We start from the raw sequence: 12,328 nt of genomic DNA on the forward strand, positions 1-12,328 counted from the left end.
GGGGTCAAAATGATGCTGATTACACCAACAATAGACACTTGTGATCAAAATAAAGAGAAACCGCATGCTTCTGCCCGGGATCGAACCGGAGACCTTTCGCGTGTAAAGCGAACGTGATAACCACTACACTACAGAAACGGAGTGAAAAAAGTTGCTGTGGTCAAGGCAAGGAATAAAGATCAAGGATTGAAAGTCAAAACGCATTGTTTCTGCCCAGTTTTGAACTGGGGACCTTTCGCGTGTGAGGCGAACGTGATAACCACTACACTACAGAAACTAGATAAAAGACATTACTGGGCTCATGACAAGCAATCGAGATCAAGAACTGAAAGTCAATAGCTTTGTTAACAAAGAATAATGGCATGTTTCTGCCCAGTTTTGAACTGGGGACCTTTCGCGTGTTAGGCGAACGTGATAACCACTACACTACAGAAACTCCATGCACAGCTCAAACTGTTCAAACATACCGAAATGAAATTGAAAAAAATGATCCAGCCAAACTCAACAGGTCTTCCTCTATGTCTGAACACAGGACAAAGTGCACTTTCCAACCAAGGAACCTTTCTTTTGTCAGGCTAGTGAAAAAGAGAAAAAACATGCAAACAAAACCATTTTGCAAACAGCAATCGCATGCCTTTGTCCAAAAGCCAAAAAGAAAGAGAAAAAGCAAGTAGATGCCTGGTTTCGCACCTTGATCCTATCAGGTGTTACTTGAACTAGAAAAACTTATACACTGTCAAAAACACACACTCTAGACAAAAGCAAACGCATGTAGAAACAAGCAAAGGGGTCAAAATGATGCTGATTACACCAACAATAGACACTTGTGATCAAAATAAAGAGAAACCGCATGCTTCTGCCCGGGATCGAACTGGAGACCTTTCGCGTGTAAAGCGAACGTGATAACCACTACACTACAGAAACGGAGCGAAAAAAGTTGCTGTGGTCAAGGCAAGGAATAAAGATCAAGGATTGAAAGTCAAAACGCATTGTTTCTGCCCAGTTTCGAACTGGGGACCTTTCGCGTGTGAGGTGAACGTGATAACCACTACACTACAGAAACTAGATAAAAGACATTACTGGGCTCATGACAAGCAATCGAGATCAAGAACTGAAAGTCAATAGCTTTGTTAACAAAGAATAATGGCATGTTTCTGCCCAGTTTCGAACTGGGGACCTTTCGCGTGTTAGGCGAACGTGATAACCACTACACTACAGAAACTCCATGCACAGCTCAAACTGTTCAAACATACCGAAATGAAATTGAAAAAAATGATCCAGCCAAACTCAACAGGTCTTCCTCTATGTCTGAACACAGGACAAAGTGCACTTTCCAACCAAGGAACCTTTCTTTTGTCAGGCTAGTGAAAAAGAGAAAAAACATGCAAACAAAACCATTTTGCAAAAAGCAATCGCATGCCTTTGTCCAAAAGCCAAAAAGAAAGAGAAAAAGCAAGTAGATGCCTGGTTTCGCACCTTGATCCTATCAGGTGTTACTTGAACTAGAAAAACTTATACACTGTCAAAAACACACACTCTAGACAAAAGCAAACGCATGTAGAAACAAGCAAAGGGGTCAAAATGATGCTGATTACACCAACAATAGACACTTGTGATCAAAATAAAGAGAAACCGCATGCTTCTGCCCGGGATCGAACCGGAGACCTTTCGCGTGTAAAGCGAACGTGATAACCACTACACTACAGAAACGGAGTGAAAAAAGTTGCTGTGGTCAAGGCAAGGAATAAAGATCAAGGATTGAAAGTCAAAACGCATTGTTTCTGCCCAGTATTGAACTGGGGACCTTTCGCGTGTGAGGCGAACGTGATAACCACTACACTACAGAAACTAGATAAAAGACATTACTGGGCTCATGACAAGCAATCGAGATCAAGAACTGAAAGTCAATAGCTTTGTTAACAAAGAATAATGGCATGTTTCTGCCCAGTTTCGAACTGGGGACCTTTCGCGTGTTAGGCGAACGTGATAACCACTACACTACAGAAACTCCATGCACAGCTCAAACTGTTCAAACATACCGAAATGAAATTGAAAAAAATGATCCAGCCAAACTCAACAGGTCTTCCTCTATGTCTGAACACAGGACAAAGTGCACTTTCCAACCAAGGAACCTTTCTTTTGTCAGGCTAGTGAAAAAGAGAAAAAACATGCAAACAAAACCATTTTGCAAAAAGCAATCGCATGCCTTTGTCCAAAAGCCAAAAAGAAAGAGAAAAAGCAAGTAGATGCCTGGTTTCGCACCTTGATCCTATCAGGTGTTACTTGAACTAGAAAAACTTATACACTGTCAAAAACACACACTCTAGACAAAAGCAAACGCATGTAGAAACAAGCAAAGGGGTCAAAATGATGCTGATTACACCAACAATAGACACTTGTGATCAAAATAAAGAGAAACCGCATGCTTCTGCCCGGGATCGAACCGGAGACCTTTCGCGTGTAAAGCGAACGTGATAACCACTACACTACAGAAACGGAGCGAAAAAAGTTGCTGTGGTCAAGGCAAGGAATAAAGATCAAGGATTGAAAGTCAAAACGCATTGTTTCTGCCCAGTTTCGAACTGGGGACCTTTCGCGTGTGAGGCGAACGTGATAACCACTACACTACAGAAACTAGATAAAAGACATTACTGGGCTCATGACAAGCAATCGAGATCAAGAACTGAAAGTCAATAGCTTTGTTAACAAAGAATAATGGCATGTTTCTGCCCAGTTTCGAACTGGGGACCTTTCGCGTGTTAGGCGAACGTGATAACCACTACACTACAGAAACTCCATGCACAGCTCAAACTTTTCAAACATACCGAAATGAAATTGAAAAAAATGATCCAGCCAAACTCAACAGGTCTTCCTCTATGTCTGAACACAGGACAAAGTGCACTTTCCAACCAAGGAACCTTTCTTTTGTCAGGCTAGTGAAAAAGAGAAAAAACATGCAAACAAAACCATTTTGCAAAAAGCAATCGCATGCCTTTGTCCAAAAGCCAAAAAGAAAGAGAAAAAGCAAGTAGATAGGAGTAAAGAGAAACCGCATGCTTCTGCCCGGGATCGAACCGGAGACCTTTCGCGTGTAAAGCGAGCGTGATAACCACTACACTACAGAAACGGAGCGAAAAAAGTTGCTGTGGTCAAGGCAAGGAATAAAGATCAAGGATTGAAAGTCAAAACGCATTGTTTCTGCCCAGTTTCGAACTGGGGACCTTTCGCGTGTGAGGCGAACGTGATAACCACTACACTACAGAAACTAGATAAAAGATATTACTGGGCTCATGACAAGCAATCGAGATCAAGAACTGAAAGTCAATAGCTTTGTTAACAAAGAATAATGGCATGTTTCTGCCCAGTTTCGAACTGGGGACCTTTCGCATGTTAGGCGAACGTGATAACCACTACACTACAGAAACTCCATGCACAGCTCAAACTGTTCAAACATACCGAAATGAAATTGAAAAAAATGATCCAGCAAAACTCAACAGGTCTTCCTCTATGTCTGAACACAGGACAAAGTGCACTTTCCAACCAAGGAACCTTTCTTTTGTCAGGCTAGTGAAAAAGAGAAAAAACATGCAAACAAAACCATTTTGCAAAAAGCAATCGCATGCCTTTGTCCAAAAGCCAAAAAGAAAGAGAAAAAGCAAGTAGATGCCTGGTTTCGCACCTTGATCCTATCAGGTGTTACTTGAACTAGAAAAACTTATACACTGTCAAAAACACACACTCTAGACAAAAGCAAACGCATGTAGAAACAAGCAAAGGGGTCAAAATGATGCTGATTACACCAACAATAGACACTTGTGATCAAAATAAAGAGAAACCGCATGCTTCTGCCCGGGATCGAACCGGAGACCTTTCGCGTGTAAAGCGAACGTGATAACCACTACACTACAGAAACAGAGCGAAAAAAGTTGCTGTGGTCAAGGCAAGGAATAAAGATCAAGGATTGAAAGTCAAAACGCATTGTTTCTGCCCAGTTTCGAACTGGGGACCTTTCGCGTGTGAGGCGAACGTGATAACCACTACACTACAGAAACTAGATAAAAGACATTACTGGGCTCATGACAAGCAATCGAGATCAAGAACTGAAAGTCAATAGCTTTGTTAACAAAGAATAATGGCATGTTTCTGCCCAGTTTCGAACTGGGGACCTTTCGCGTGTTAGGCGAACGTGATAACCACTACACTACAGAAACTCCATGCACAGCTCAAACTGTTCAAACATACCGAAATGAAATTGAAAAAAATGATCCAGCCAAACTCAACAGGTCTTCCTCTATGTCTGAACACAGGACAAAGTGCACTTTCCAACCAAGGAACCTTTCTTTTGTCAGGCTAGTGAAAAAGAGAAAAAACATGCAAACAAAACCATTTTGCAAAAAGCAATCGCATGCCTTTGTCCAAAAGCCAAAAAGAAAGAGAAAAAGCAAGTAGATGCCTGGTTTCGCACCTTGATCCTATCAGGTGTTACTTGAACTAGAAAAACTTATACACTGTCAAAAACACACACTCTAGACAAAAGCAAATGCATGTAGAAACAAGCAAAGGGGTCAAAATGATGCTGATTACACCAACAATAGACACTTGTGATCAAAATAAAGAGAAACCGCATGCTTCTGCCCGGGATCGAACCGGAGACCTTTCGCGTGTAAAGCGAACGTGATAACCACTACACTACAGAAACGGAGCGAAAAAAGTTGCTGTGGTCAAGGCAAGGAATAAAGATCAAGGATTGAAAGTCAAAACGCATTGTTTCTGCCCAGTTTCGAACTGGGGACCTTTCGCGTGTGAGGTGAACGTGATAACCACTACACTACAGAAACTAGATAAAAGACATTACTGGGCTCATGACAAGCAATCGAGATCAAGAACTGAAAGTCAATAGCTTAGTTAACAAAGAATAATGGCATGTTTCTGCCCAGTTTCGAACTGGGGACCTTTCGCGTGTCAGGCGAACGTGATAACCACTACACTACAGAAACTCCATGCACAGCTCAAACTGTTCAAACATACCGAAATGAAATTGAAAAAAATGATCCAGCCAAACTCAACAGGTCTTCCTCTATGTCTGAACACAGGACAAAGTGCACTTTCCAACCAAGGAACCTTTCTTTTGTCAGGCTAGTGAAAAAGAGAAAAAACATGCAAACAAAACCATTTTGCAAAAAGCAATCGCATGCCTTTGTCCAAAAGCCAAAAAGAAAGAGAAAAAGCAAGTAGATGCCTGGTTTCGCACCTTGATCCTATCAGGTGTTACTTGAACTAGAAAAAGTTATACACTGTCAAAAACACACACTCTTGACAAAAGCAAACGCATGTAGAAACAAGCAAAGGGGTCAAAATGATGCTGATTACACCAACAATAGACACTAGTGATCAAAATAAAGAGAAACCGCATGCTTCTGCCCGGGATCGAACCGGAGACCTTTCGCGTGTAAAGCGAACGTGATAACCACTACACTACAGAAACGGAGCGAAAAAGGTTGCTGTGGTCAAGGCAAGGAATAAAGATCAAGGATTGAAAGTCAAAACGCATTGTTTCTGCCCAGTTTCGAACTGGGGACCTTTCGCGTGTGAGGCGAACGTGATAACCACTACACTACAGAAACTAGATAAAAGACATTACTGGGCTCATGACAAGCAATCGAGATCAAGAACTGAAAGTCAATAGCTTTGTTAACAAAGAATAATGGCATGTTTCTGCCCAGTTTCGAACTGGGGACCTTTCGCGTGTTAGGCGAACGTGATAACCACTACACTACAGAAACTCCATGCACAGCTCAAACTGTTCAAACATACCGAAATGAAATTGAAAAAAATGATCCAGCCAAACTCAACAGGTCTTCCTCTATGTCTGAACACAGGACAAAGTGCACTTTCCAACCAAGGAACCTTTCTTTTGTCAGGCTAGTGAAAAAGAGAAAAAACATGCAAACAAAACCATTTTGCAAAAAGCAATCGCATGCCTTTGTCCAAAAGCCAAAAGGAAAGAGAAAAAGCAAGTAGATGCCTGGTTTCGCACCTTGATCCTATCAGGTGTTACTTGAACTAGAAAAACTTATACACTGTCAAAAACACACACTCTAGACAAAAGCAAACGCATGTAGAAACAAGCAAAGGGGTCAAAATGATGCTGATTACACCAACAATAGACACTTGTGATCAAAATAAAGAGAAACCGCATGCTTCTGCCCGGGATCGAACCGGAGACCTTTCGCGTGTAAAGCGAACGTGATAACCACTACACTACAGAAACGGAGTGAAAAAAGTTGCTGTGGTCAAGGCAAGGAATAAAGATCAAGGATTGAAAGTCAAAACGCATTGTTTCTGCCCAGTTTTGAACTGGGGACCTTTCGCGTGTGAGGCGAACGTGATAACCACTACACTACAGAAACTAGATAAAAGACATTACTGGGCTCATGACAAGCAATCGAGATCAAGAACTGAAAGTCAATAGCTTTGTTAACAAAGAATATTGGCATGTTTCTGCCCAGTTTTGAACTGTGGACCTTTCGCGTGTTAGGCGAACGTGATAACCACTACACTACAGAAACTCCATGCACAGCTCAAACTGTTCAAACATACCGAAATGAAATTGAAAAAAATGATCCAGCCAAACTCAACAGGTCTTCCTCTATGTCTGAACACAGGACAAAGTGCACTTTCCAACCAAGGAACCTTTCTTTTGTCAGGCTAGTGAAAAAGAGAAAAAACATGCAAACAAAACCATTTTGCAAAAAGCAATCGCATGCCTTTGTCCAAAAGCCAAAAAGAAAGAGAAAAAGCAAGTAGATGCCTGGTTTCGCACCTTGATCCTATCAGGTGTTACTTGAACTAGAAAAACTTATACACTGTCAAAAACACACACTCTAGACAAAAGCAAACGCATGTAGAAACAAGCAAAGGGGTCAAAATGATGCTGATTACACCAACAATAGACACTTGTGATCAAAATAAAGAGAAACCGCATGCTTCTGCCCGGGATCGAACCGGAGACCTTTCGCGTGTAAAGCGAACGTGATAACCACTACACTACAGAAACGGAGCGAAAAAAGTTGCTGTGGTCAAGGCAAGGAATAAAGATCAAGGATTGAAAGTCAAAACGCATTGTTTCTGCCCAGTTTCGAACTGGGGACCTTTCGCGTGTGAGGCGAACGTGATAACCACTACACTACAGAAACTAGATAAAAGACATTACTGGGCTCATGACAAGCAATCGAGATCAAGAACTGAAAGTCAATAGCTTTGTTAACAAAGAATAATGGCATGTTTCTGCCCAGTTTCGAACTGGGGACCTTTCGCGTGTTAGGCGAACGTGATAACCACTACACTACAGAAACTCCATGCACAGCTCAAACTTTTCAAACATACCGAAATGAAATTGAAAAAAATGATCCAGCCAAACTCAACAGGTCTTCCTCTATGTCTGAACACAGGACAAAGTGCACTTTCCAACCAAGGAACCTTTCTTTTGTCAGGCTAGTGAAAAAGAGAAAAAACATGCAAACAAAACCATTTTGCAAAAAGCAATCGCATGCCTTTGTCCAAAAGCCAAAAAGAAAGAGAAAAAGCAAGTAGATAGGAGTAAAGAGAAACCGCATGCTTCTGCCCGGGATCGAACCGGAGACCTTTCGCGTGTAAAGCGAGCGTGATAACCACTACACTACAGAAACGGAGCGAAAAAAGTTGCTGTGGTCAAGGCAAGGAATAAAGATCAAGGATTGAAAGTCAAAACGCATTGTTTCTGCCCAGTTTCGAACTGGGGACCTTTCGCGTGTGAGGCGAACGTGATAACCACTACACTACAGAAACTAGATAAAAGATATTACTGGGCTCATGACAAGCAATCGAGATCAAGAACTGAAAGTCAATAGCTTTGTTAACAAAGAATAATGGCATGTTTCTGCCCAGTTTCGAACTGGGGACCTTTCGCATGTTAGGCGAACGTGATAACCACTACACTACAGAAACTCCATGCACAGCTCAAACTGTTCAAACATACCGAAATGAAATTGAAAAAAATGATCCAGCAAAACTCAACAGGTCTTCCTCTATGTCTGAACACAGGACAAAGTGCACTTTCCAACCAAGGAACCTTTCTTTTGTCAGGCTAGTGAAAAAGAGAAAAAACATGCAAACAAAACCATTTTGCAAAAAGCAATCGCATGCCTTTGTCCAAAAGCCAAAAAGAAAGAGAAAAAGCAAGTAGATGCCTGGTTTCGCACCTTGATCCTATCAGGTGTTACTTGAACTAGAAAAACTTATACACTGTCAAAAACACACACTCTAGACAAAAGCAAACGCATGTAGAAACAAGCAAAGGGGTCAAAATGATGCTGATTACACCAACAATAGACACTTGTGATCAAAATAAAGAGAAACCGCATGCTTCTGCCCGGGATCGAACCGGAGACCTTTCGCGTGTAAAGCGAACGTGATAACCACTACACTACAGAAACGGAGCGAAAAAAGTTGCTGTGGTCAAGGCAAGGAATAAAGATCAAGGATTGAAAGTCAAAACGCATTGTTTCTGCCCAGTTTCGAACTGGGGACCTTTCGCGTGTGAGGTGAACGTGATAACCACTACACTACAGAAACTAGATAAAAGACATTACTGGGCTCATGACAAGCAATCGAGATCAAGAACTGAAAGTCAATAGCTTTGTTAACAAAGAATAATGGCATGTTTCTGCCCAGTTTCGAACTGGGGACCTTTCGCGTGTCAGGCGAACGTGATAACCACTACACTACAGAAACTCCATGCACAGCTCAAACTGTTCAAACATACCGAAATGAAATTGAAAAAAATGATCCAGCCAAACTCAACAGGTCTTCCTCTATGTCTGAACACAGGACAAAGTGCACTTTCCAACCAAGGAACCTTTCTTTTGTCAGGCTAGTGAAAAAGAGAAAAAACATGCAAACAAAACCATTTTGCAAAAAGCAATCGCATGCCTTTGTCCAAAAGCCAAAAAGAAAGAGAAAAAGCAAGTAGATGCCTGGTTTCGCACCTTGATCCTATCAGGTGTTACTTGAACTAGAAAAAGTTATACACTGTCAAAAACACACACTCTTGACAAAAGCAAACGCATGTAGAAACAAGCAAAGGGGTCAAAATGATGCTGATTACACCAACAATAGACACTAGTGATCAAAATAAAGAGAAACCGCATGCTTCTGCCCGGGATCGAACCGGAGACCTTTCGCGTGTAAAGCGAACGTGATAACCACTACACTACAGAAACGGAGCGAAAAAGGTTGCTGTGGTCAAGGCAAGGAATAAAGATCAAGGATTGAAAGTCAAAACGCATTGTTTCTGCCCAGTTTCGAACTGGGGACCTTTCGCGTGTGAGGCGAACGTGATAACCACTACACTACAGAAACTAGATAAAAGACATTACTGGGCTCATGACAAGCAATCGAGATCAAGAACTGAAAGTCAATAGCTTTGTTAACAAAGAATAATGGCATGTTTCTGCCCAGTTTCGAACTGGGGACCTTTCGCGTGTTAGGCGAACGTGATAACCACTACACTACAGAAACTCCATGCACAGCTCAAACTGTTCAAACATACCGAAATGAAATTGAAAAAAATGATCCAGCCAAACTCAACAGGTCTTCCTCTATGTCTGAACACAGGACAAAGTGCACTTTCCAACCAAGGAACCTTTCTTTTGTCAGGCTAGTGAAAAAGAGAAAAAACATGCAAACAAAACCATTTTGCAAAAAGCAATCGCATGCCTTTGTCCAAAAGCCAAAAGGAAAGAGAAAAAGCAAGTAGATGCCTGGTTTCGCACCTTGATCCTATCAGGTGTTACTTGAACTAGAAAAACTTATACACTGTCAAAAACACACACTCTAGACAAAAGCAAACGCATGTAGAAACAAGCAAAGGGGTCAAAATGATGCTGATTACACCAACAATAGACACTTGTGATCAAAATAAAGAGAAACCGCATGCTTCTGCCCGGGATCGAACCGGAGACCTTTCGCGTGTAAAGCGAACGTGATAACCACTACACTACAGAAACGGAGTGAAAAAAGTTGCTGTGGTCAAGGCAAGGAATAAAGATCAAGGATTGAAAGTCAAAACGCATTGTTTCTGCCCAGTTTTGAACTGGGGACCTTTCGCGTGTGAGGCGAACGTGATAACCACTACACTACAGAAACTAGATAAAAGACATTACTGGGCTCATGACAAGCAATCGAGATCAAGAACTGAAAGTCAATAGCTTTGTTAACAAAGAATAATGGCATGTTTCTGCCCAGTTTTGAACTGTGGACCTTTCGCGTGTTAGGCGAACGTGATAACCACTACACTACAGAAACTCCATGCACAGCTCAAACTGTTCAAACATACCGAAATGAAATTGAAAAAAATGATCCAGCCAAACTCAACAGGTCTTCCTCTATGTCTGAACACAGGACAAAGTGCACTTTCCAACCAAGGAACCTTTCTTTTGTCAGGCTAGTGAAAAAGAGAAAAAACATGCAAACAAAACCATTTTGCAAAAAGCAATCGCATGCCTTTGTCCAAAAGCCAAAAAGAAAGAGAAAAAGCAAGTAGATGCCTGGTTTCGCACCTTGATCCTATCAGGTGTTACTTGAACTAGAAAAACTTATACACTGTCAAAAACACACACTCTAGACAAAAGCAAACGCATGTAGAAACAAGCAAAGGGGTCAAAATGATGCTGATTACACCAACAATAGACACTTGTGATCAAAATAAAGAGAAACCGCATGCTTCTGCCCGGGATCGAACCGGAGACCTTTCGCGTGTAAAGCAAACGTGATAACCACTACACTACAGAAACGGAGCGAAAAAAGTTGCTGTGGTCAAGGCAAGGAATAAAGATCAAGGATTGAAAGTCAAAACGCATTGTTTCTGCCCAGTTTCGAACTGGGGACCTTTCGCGTGTGAGGTGAACGTGATAACCACTACACTACAGAAACTAGATAAAAGACATTACTGGGCTCATGACAAGCAATCGAGATCAAGAACTGAAAGTCAATAGCTTTGTTAACAAAGAATAATGGCATGTTTCTGCCCAGTTTCGAACTGGGGACCTTTCGCGTGTTAGGCGAACGTGATAACCACTACACTACAGAAACTCCATGCACAGCTCAAACTGTTCAAACATACCGAAATGAAATTGAAAAAAATGATCCAGCCAAACTCAGCAGGTCTTCCTCTATGTCTGAACACAGGACAAAGTGCACTTTCCAACCAAGGAACCTTTCTTTTGTCAGGCTAGTGAAAAAGAGAAAAAACATGCAAACAAAACCATTTTGCAAAAAGCAATCGCATGCCTTTGTCCAAAAGCCAAAAAGAAAGAGAAAAAGCAAGTAGATGCCTGGTTTCGCACCTTGATCCTATCAGGTGTTACTTGAACTAGAAAAACTTATACACTGTCAAAAACACACACTCTAGACAAAAGCAAACGCATGTAGAAACAAGCAAAGGGGTCAAAATGATGCTGATTACACCAACAATAGACACTTGTGATCAAAATAAAGAGAAACCGCATGCTTCTGCCCGGGATCGAACCGGAGACCTTTCGCGTGTAAAGCGAACGTGATAACCACTACACTACAGAAACGGAGCAAAAAAAGTTGCTGTGGTCAAGGCAAGGAATAAAGATCAAGGATTGAAAGTCAAAACGCATTGTTTCTGCCCAGTTTCGAACTGGGGACCTTTCGCGTGTGAGGCGAACGTGATAACCACTACACTACAGAAACTAGATAAAAGACATTACTGGGCTCATGACAAGCAATCGAGATCAAGAACTGAAAGTCAATAGCTTTGTTAACAAAGAATAATGGCATATTTCTGCCCAGTTTCGAACTGGGGACCTTTCGCGTGTTAGGCGAACGTGATAACCACTACACTACAGAAACTCCATGCACAGCTCAAACTGTTCAAACATACCGAAATGAAATTGAAAAAAATGATCCAGCCAAACTCAACAGGTCTTCCTCTATGTCTGAACACAGGACAAAGTGCACTTTCCAACCAAGGAAACTTTCTTTTGTCAGGCTAGTGAAAAAGAGAAAAAACATGCAAACAAAACCATTTTGCAAAAAGCAATCGCATGCCTTTGTCCAAAAGCCAAAAAGAAAGAGAAAAAGCAAGTAGATGCCTGGTTTCGCTCCTTGATCCTATCAGGTGTTACTTGAACTAGAAAAACTTATACACTGTCAAAAACACACACTCTAGACAAAAGCAAACGCATGTAGAAACAAGCAAAGGGGTCAAAATGATGCTGATTACACCAACAATAGACACTTGTGATCAAAATAAAGAATAATT

At 41.5% G+C, this 12,328-nt stretch overlaps 36 non-coding genes across 36 annotated transcripts; all 36 read right to left on the bottom strand.

Annotated features, from left to right (window-relative positions):
- Positions 1-65: 65 nt before the first annotated feature.
- TRNAV-UAC (transfer RNA valine (anticodon UAC)) lies at positions 66-138 on the bottom strand. Its single transcript has one exon. It is a non-coding gene; the product is annotated as a tRNA-Val (tRNA).
- Positions 139-204: 66 nt separating this feature from the next.
- Positions 205-277, bottom strand: TRNAV-CAC (transfer RNA valine (anticodon CAC)). Its single transcript has one exon. It is a non-coding gene; the product is annotated as a tRNA-Val (tRNA).
- Positions 278-1,149: 872 nt separating this feature from the next.
- Positions 1,150-1,222, bottom strand: TRNAV-AAC (transfer RNA valine (anticodon AAC)). The gene has a single exon. It is a non-coding gene; the product is annotated as a tRNA-Val (tRNA).
- A 415-nt stretch (positions 1,223-1,637) lies between these two features.
- On the bottom strand, positions 1,638-1,710 carry TRNAV-UAC (transfer RNA valine (anticodon UAC)). Its single transcript has one exon. It is a non-coding gene; the product is annotated as a tRNA-Val (tRNA).
- A 66-nt stretch (positions 1,711-1,776) lies between these two features.
- Positions 1,777-1,849, bottom strand: TRNAV-CAC (transfer RNA valine (anticodon CAC)). Its single transcript has one exon. It is a non-coding gene; the product is annotated as a tRNA-Val (tRNA).
- An 86-nt stretch (positions 1,850-1,935) lies between these two features.
- TRNAV-AAC (transfer RNA valine (anticodon AAC)) lies at positions 1,936-2,008 on the bottom strand. The gene has a single exon. It is a non-coding gene; the product is annotated as a tRNA-Val (tRNA).
- A 415-nt stretch (positions 2,009-2,423) lies between these two features.
- On the bottom strand, positions 2,424-2,496 carry TRNAV-UAC (transfer RNA valine (anticodon UAC)). Its single transcript has one exon. It is a non-coding gene; the product is annotated as a tRNA-Val (tRNA).
- Positions 2,497-2,562: 66 nt separating this feature from the next.
- TRNAV-CAC (transfer RNA valine (anticodon CAC)) lies at positions 2,563-2,635 on the bottom strand. The gene has a single exon. It is a non-coding gene; the product is annotated as a tRNA-Val (tRNA).
- An 86-nt stretch (positions 2,636-2,721) lies between these two features.
- Positions 2,722-2,794, bottom strand: TRNAV-AAC (transfer RNA valine (anticodon AAC)). The gene has a single exon. It is a non-coding gene; the product is annotated as a tRNA-Val (tRNA).
- A 399-nt stretch (positions 2,795-3,193) lies between these two features.
- On the bottom strand, positions 3,194-3,266 carry TRNAV-CAC (transfer RNA valine (anticodon CAC)). The gene has a single exon. It is a non-coding gene; the product is annotated as a tRNA-Val (tRNA).
- Positions 3,267-3,352: 86 nt separating this feature from the next.
- TRNAV-AAC (transfer RNA valine (anticodon AAC)) lies at positions 3,353-3,425 on the bottom strand. The gene has a single exon. It is a non-coding gene; the product is annotated as a tRNA-Val (tRNA).
- Positions 3,426-3,840: 415 nt separating this feature from the next.
- Positions 3,841-3,913, bottom strand: TRNAV-UAC (transfer RNA valine (anticodon UAC)). Its single transcript has one exon. It is a non-coding gene; the product is annotated as a tRNA-Val (tRNA).
- A 66-nt stretch (positions 3,914-3,979) lies between these two features.
- On the bottom strand, positions 3,980-4,052 carry TRNAV-CAC (transfer RNA valine (anticodon CAC)). Its single transcript has one exon. It is a non-coding gene; the product is annotated as a tRNA-Val (tRNA).
- Positions 4,053-4,138: 86 nt separating this feature from the next.
- Positions 4,139-4,211, bottom strand: TRNAV-AAC (transfer RNA valine (anticodon AAC)). Its single transcript has one exon. It is a non-coding gene; the product is annotated as a tRNA-Val (tRNA).
- Positions 4,212-4,626: 415 nt separating this feature from the next.
- TRNAV-UAC (transfer RNA valine (anticodon UAC)) lies at positions 4,627-4,699 on the bottom strand. The gene has a single exon. It is a non-coding gene; the product is annotated as a tRNA-Val (tRNA).
- A 225-nt stretch (positions 4,700-4,924) lies between these two features.
- Positions 4,925-4,997, bottom strand: TRNAV-GAC (transfer RNA valine (anticodon GAC)). The gene has a single exon. It is a non-coding gene; the product is annotated as a tRNA-Val (tRNA).
- A 415-nt stretch (positions 4,998-5,412) lies between these two features.
- TRNAV-UAC (transfer RNA valine (anticodon UAC)) lies at positions 5,413-5,485 on the bottom strand. Its single transcript has one exon. It is a non-coding gene; the product is annotated as a tRNA-Val (tRNA).
- Positions 5,486-5,551: 66 nt separating this feature from the next.
- TRNAV-CAC (transfer RNA valine (anticodon CAC)) lies at positions 5,552-5,624 on the bottom strand. Its single transcript has one exon. It is a non-coding gene; the product is annotated as a tRNA-Val (tRNA).
- Positions 5,625-5,710: 86 nt separating this feature from the next.
- On the bottom strand, positions 5,711-5,783 carry TRNAV-AAC (transfer RNA valine (anticodon AAC)). The gene has a single exon. It is a non-coding gene; the product is annotated as a tRNA-Val (tRNA).
- A 415-nt stretch (positions 5,784-6,198) lies between these two features.
- TRNAV-UAC (transfer RNA valine (anticodon UAC)) lies at positions 6,199-6,271 on the bottom strand. The gene has a single exon. It is a non-coding gene; the product is annotated as a tRNA-Val (tRNA).
- Positions 6,272-6,337: 66 nt separating this feature from the next.
- Positions 6,338-6,410, bottom strand: TRNAV-CAC (transfer RNA valine (anticodon CAC)). The gene has a single exon. It is a non-coding gene; the product is annotated as a tRNA-Val (tRNA).
- Positions 6,411-6,984: 574 nt separating this feature from the next.
- On the bottom strand, positions 6,985-7,057 carry TRNAV-UAC (transfer RNA valine (anticodon UAC)). The gene has a single exon. It is a non-coding gene; the product is annotated as a tRNA-Val (tRNA).
- Positions 7,058-7,123: 66 nt separating this feature from the next.
- On the bottom strand, positions 7,124-7,196 carry TRNAV-CAC (transfer RNA valine (anticodon CAC)). Its single transcript has one exon. It is a non-coding gene; the product is annotated as a tRNA-Val (tRNA).
- Positions 7,197-7,282: 86 nt separating this feature from the next.
- TRNAV-AAC (transfer RNA valine (anticodon AAC)) lies at positions 7,283-7,355 on the bottom strand. The gene has a single exon. It is a non-coding gene; the product is annotated as a tRNA-Val (tRNA).
- Positions 7,356-7,754: 399 nt separating this feature from the next.
- TRNAV-CAC (transfer RNA valine (anticodon CAC)) lies at positions 7,755-7,827 on the bottom strand. Its single transcript has one exon. It is a non-coding gene; the product is annotated as a tRNA-Val (tRNA).
- Positions 7,828-7,913: 86 nt separating this feature from the next.
- TRNAV-AAC (transfer RNA valine (anticodon AAC)) lies at positions 7,914-7,986 on the bottom strand. The gene has a single exon. It is a non-coding gene; the product is annotated as a tRNA-Val (tRNA).
- Positions 7,987-8,401: 415 nt separating this feature from the next.
- Positions 8,402-8,474, bottom strand: TRNAV-UAC (transfer RNA valine (anticodon UAC)). Its single transcript has one exon. It is a non-coding gene; the product is annotated as a tRNA-Val (tRNA).
- Positions 8,475-8,699: 225 nt separating this feature from the next.
- On the bottom strand, positions 8,700-8,772 carry TRNAV-GAC (transfer RNA valine (anticodon GAC)). Its single transcript has one exon. It is a non-coding gene; the product is annotated as a tRNA-Val (tRNA).
- Positions 8,773-9,187: 415 nt separating this feature from the next.
- Positions 9,188-9,260, bottom strand: TRNAV-UAC (transfer RNA valine (anticodon UAC)). Its single transcript has one exon. It is a non-coding gene; the product is annotated as a tRNA-Val (tRNA).
- A 66-nt stretch (positions 9,261-9,326) lies between these two features.
- Positions 9,327-9,399, bottom strand: TRNAV-CAC (transfer RNA valine (anticodon CAC)). The gene has a single exon. It is a non-coding gene; the product is annotated as a tRNA-Val (tRNA).
- An 86-nt stretch (positions 9,400-9,485) lies between these two features.
- TRNAV-AAC (transfer RNA valine (anticodon AAC)) lies at positions 9,486-9,558 on the bottom strand. The gene has a single exon. It is a non-coding gene; the product is annotated as a tRNA-Val (tRNA).
- A 415-nt stretch (positions 9,559-9,973) lies between these two features.
- Positions 9,974-10,046, bottom strand: TRNAV-UAC (transfer RNA valine (anticodon UAC)). The gene has a single exon. It is a non-coding gene; the product is annotated as a tRNA-Val (tRNA).
- Positions 10,047-10,112: 66 nt separating this feature from the next.
- Positions 10,113-10,185, bottom strand: TRNAV-CAC (transfer RNA valine (anticodon CAC)). The gene has a single exon. It is a non-coding gene; the product is annotated as a tRNA-Val (tRNA).
- Positions 10,186-11,057: 872 nt separating this feature from the next.
- On the bottom strand, positions 11,058-11,130 carry TRNAV-AAC (transfer RNA valine (anticodon AAC)). The gene has a single exon. It is a non-coding gene; the product is annotated as a tRNA-Val (tRNA).
- A 415-nt stretch (positions 11,131-11,545) lies between these two features.
- On the bottom strand, positions 11,546-11,618 carry TRNAV-UAC (transfer RNA valine (anticodon UAC)). The gene has a single exon. It is a non-coding gene; the product is annotated as a tRNA-Val (tRNA).
- A 66-nt stretch (positions 11,619-11,684) lies between these two features.
- On the bottom strand, positions 11,685-11,757 carry TRNAV-CAC (transfer RNA valine (anticodon CAC)). Its single transcript has one exon. It is a non-coding gene; the product is annotated as a tRNA-Val (tRNA).
- Between the last annotated feature and the right edge of the window lie 571 nt (positions 11,758-12,328).

This window comes from Ranitomeya variabilis, chromosome 2, assembly GCF_051348905.1.
Source record: "Ranitomeya variabilis isolate aRanVar5 chromosome 2, aRanVar5.hap1, whole genome shotgun sequence".
Lineage (NCBI taxonomy): Eukaryota > Metazoa > Chordata > Amphibia > Anura > Dendrobatidae > Ranitomeya > Ranitomeya variabilis.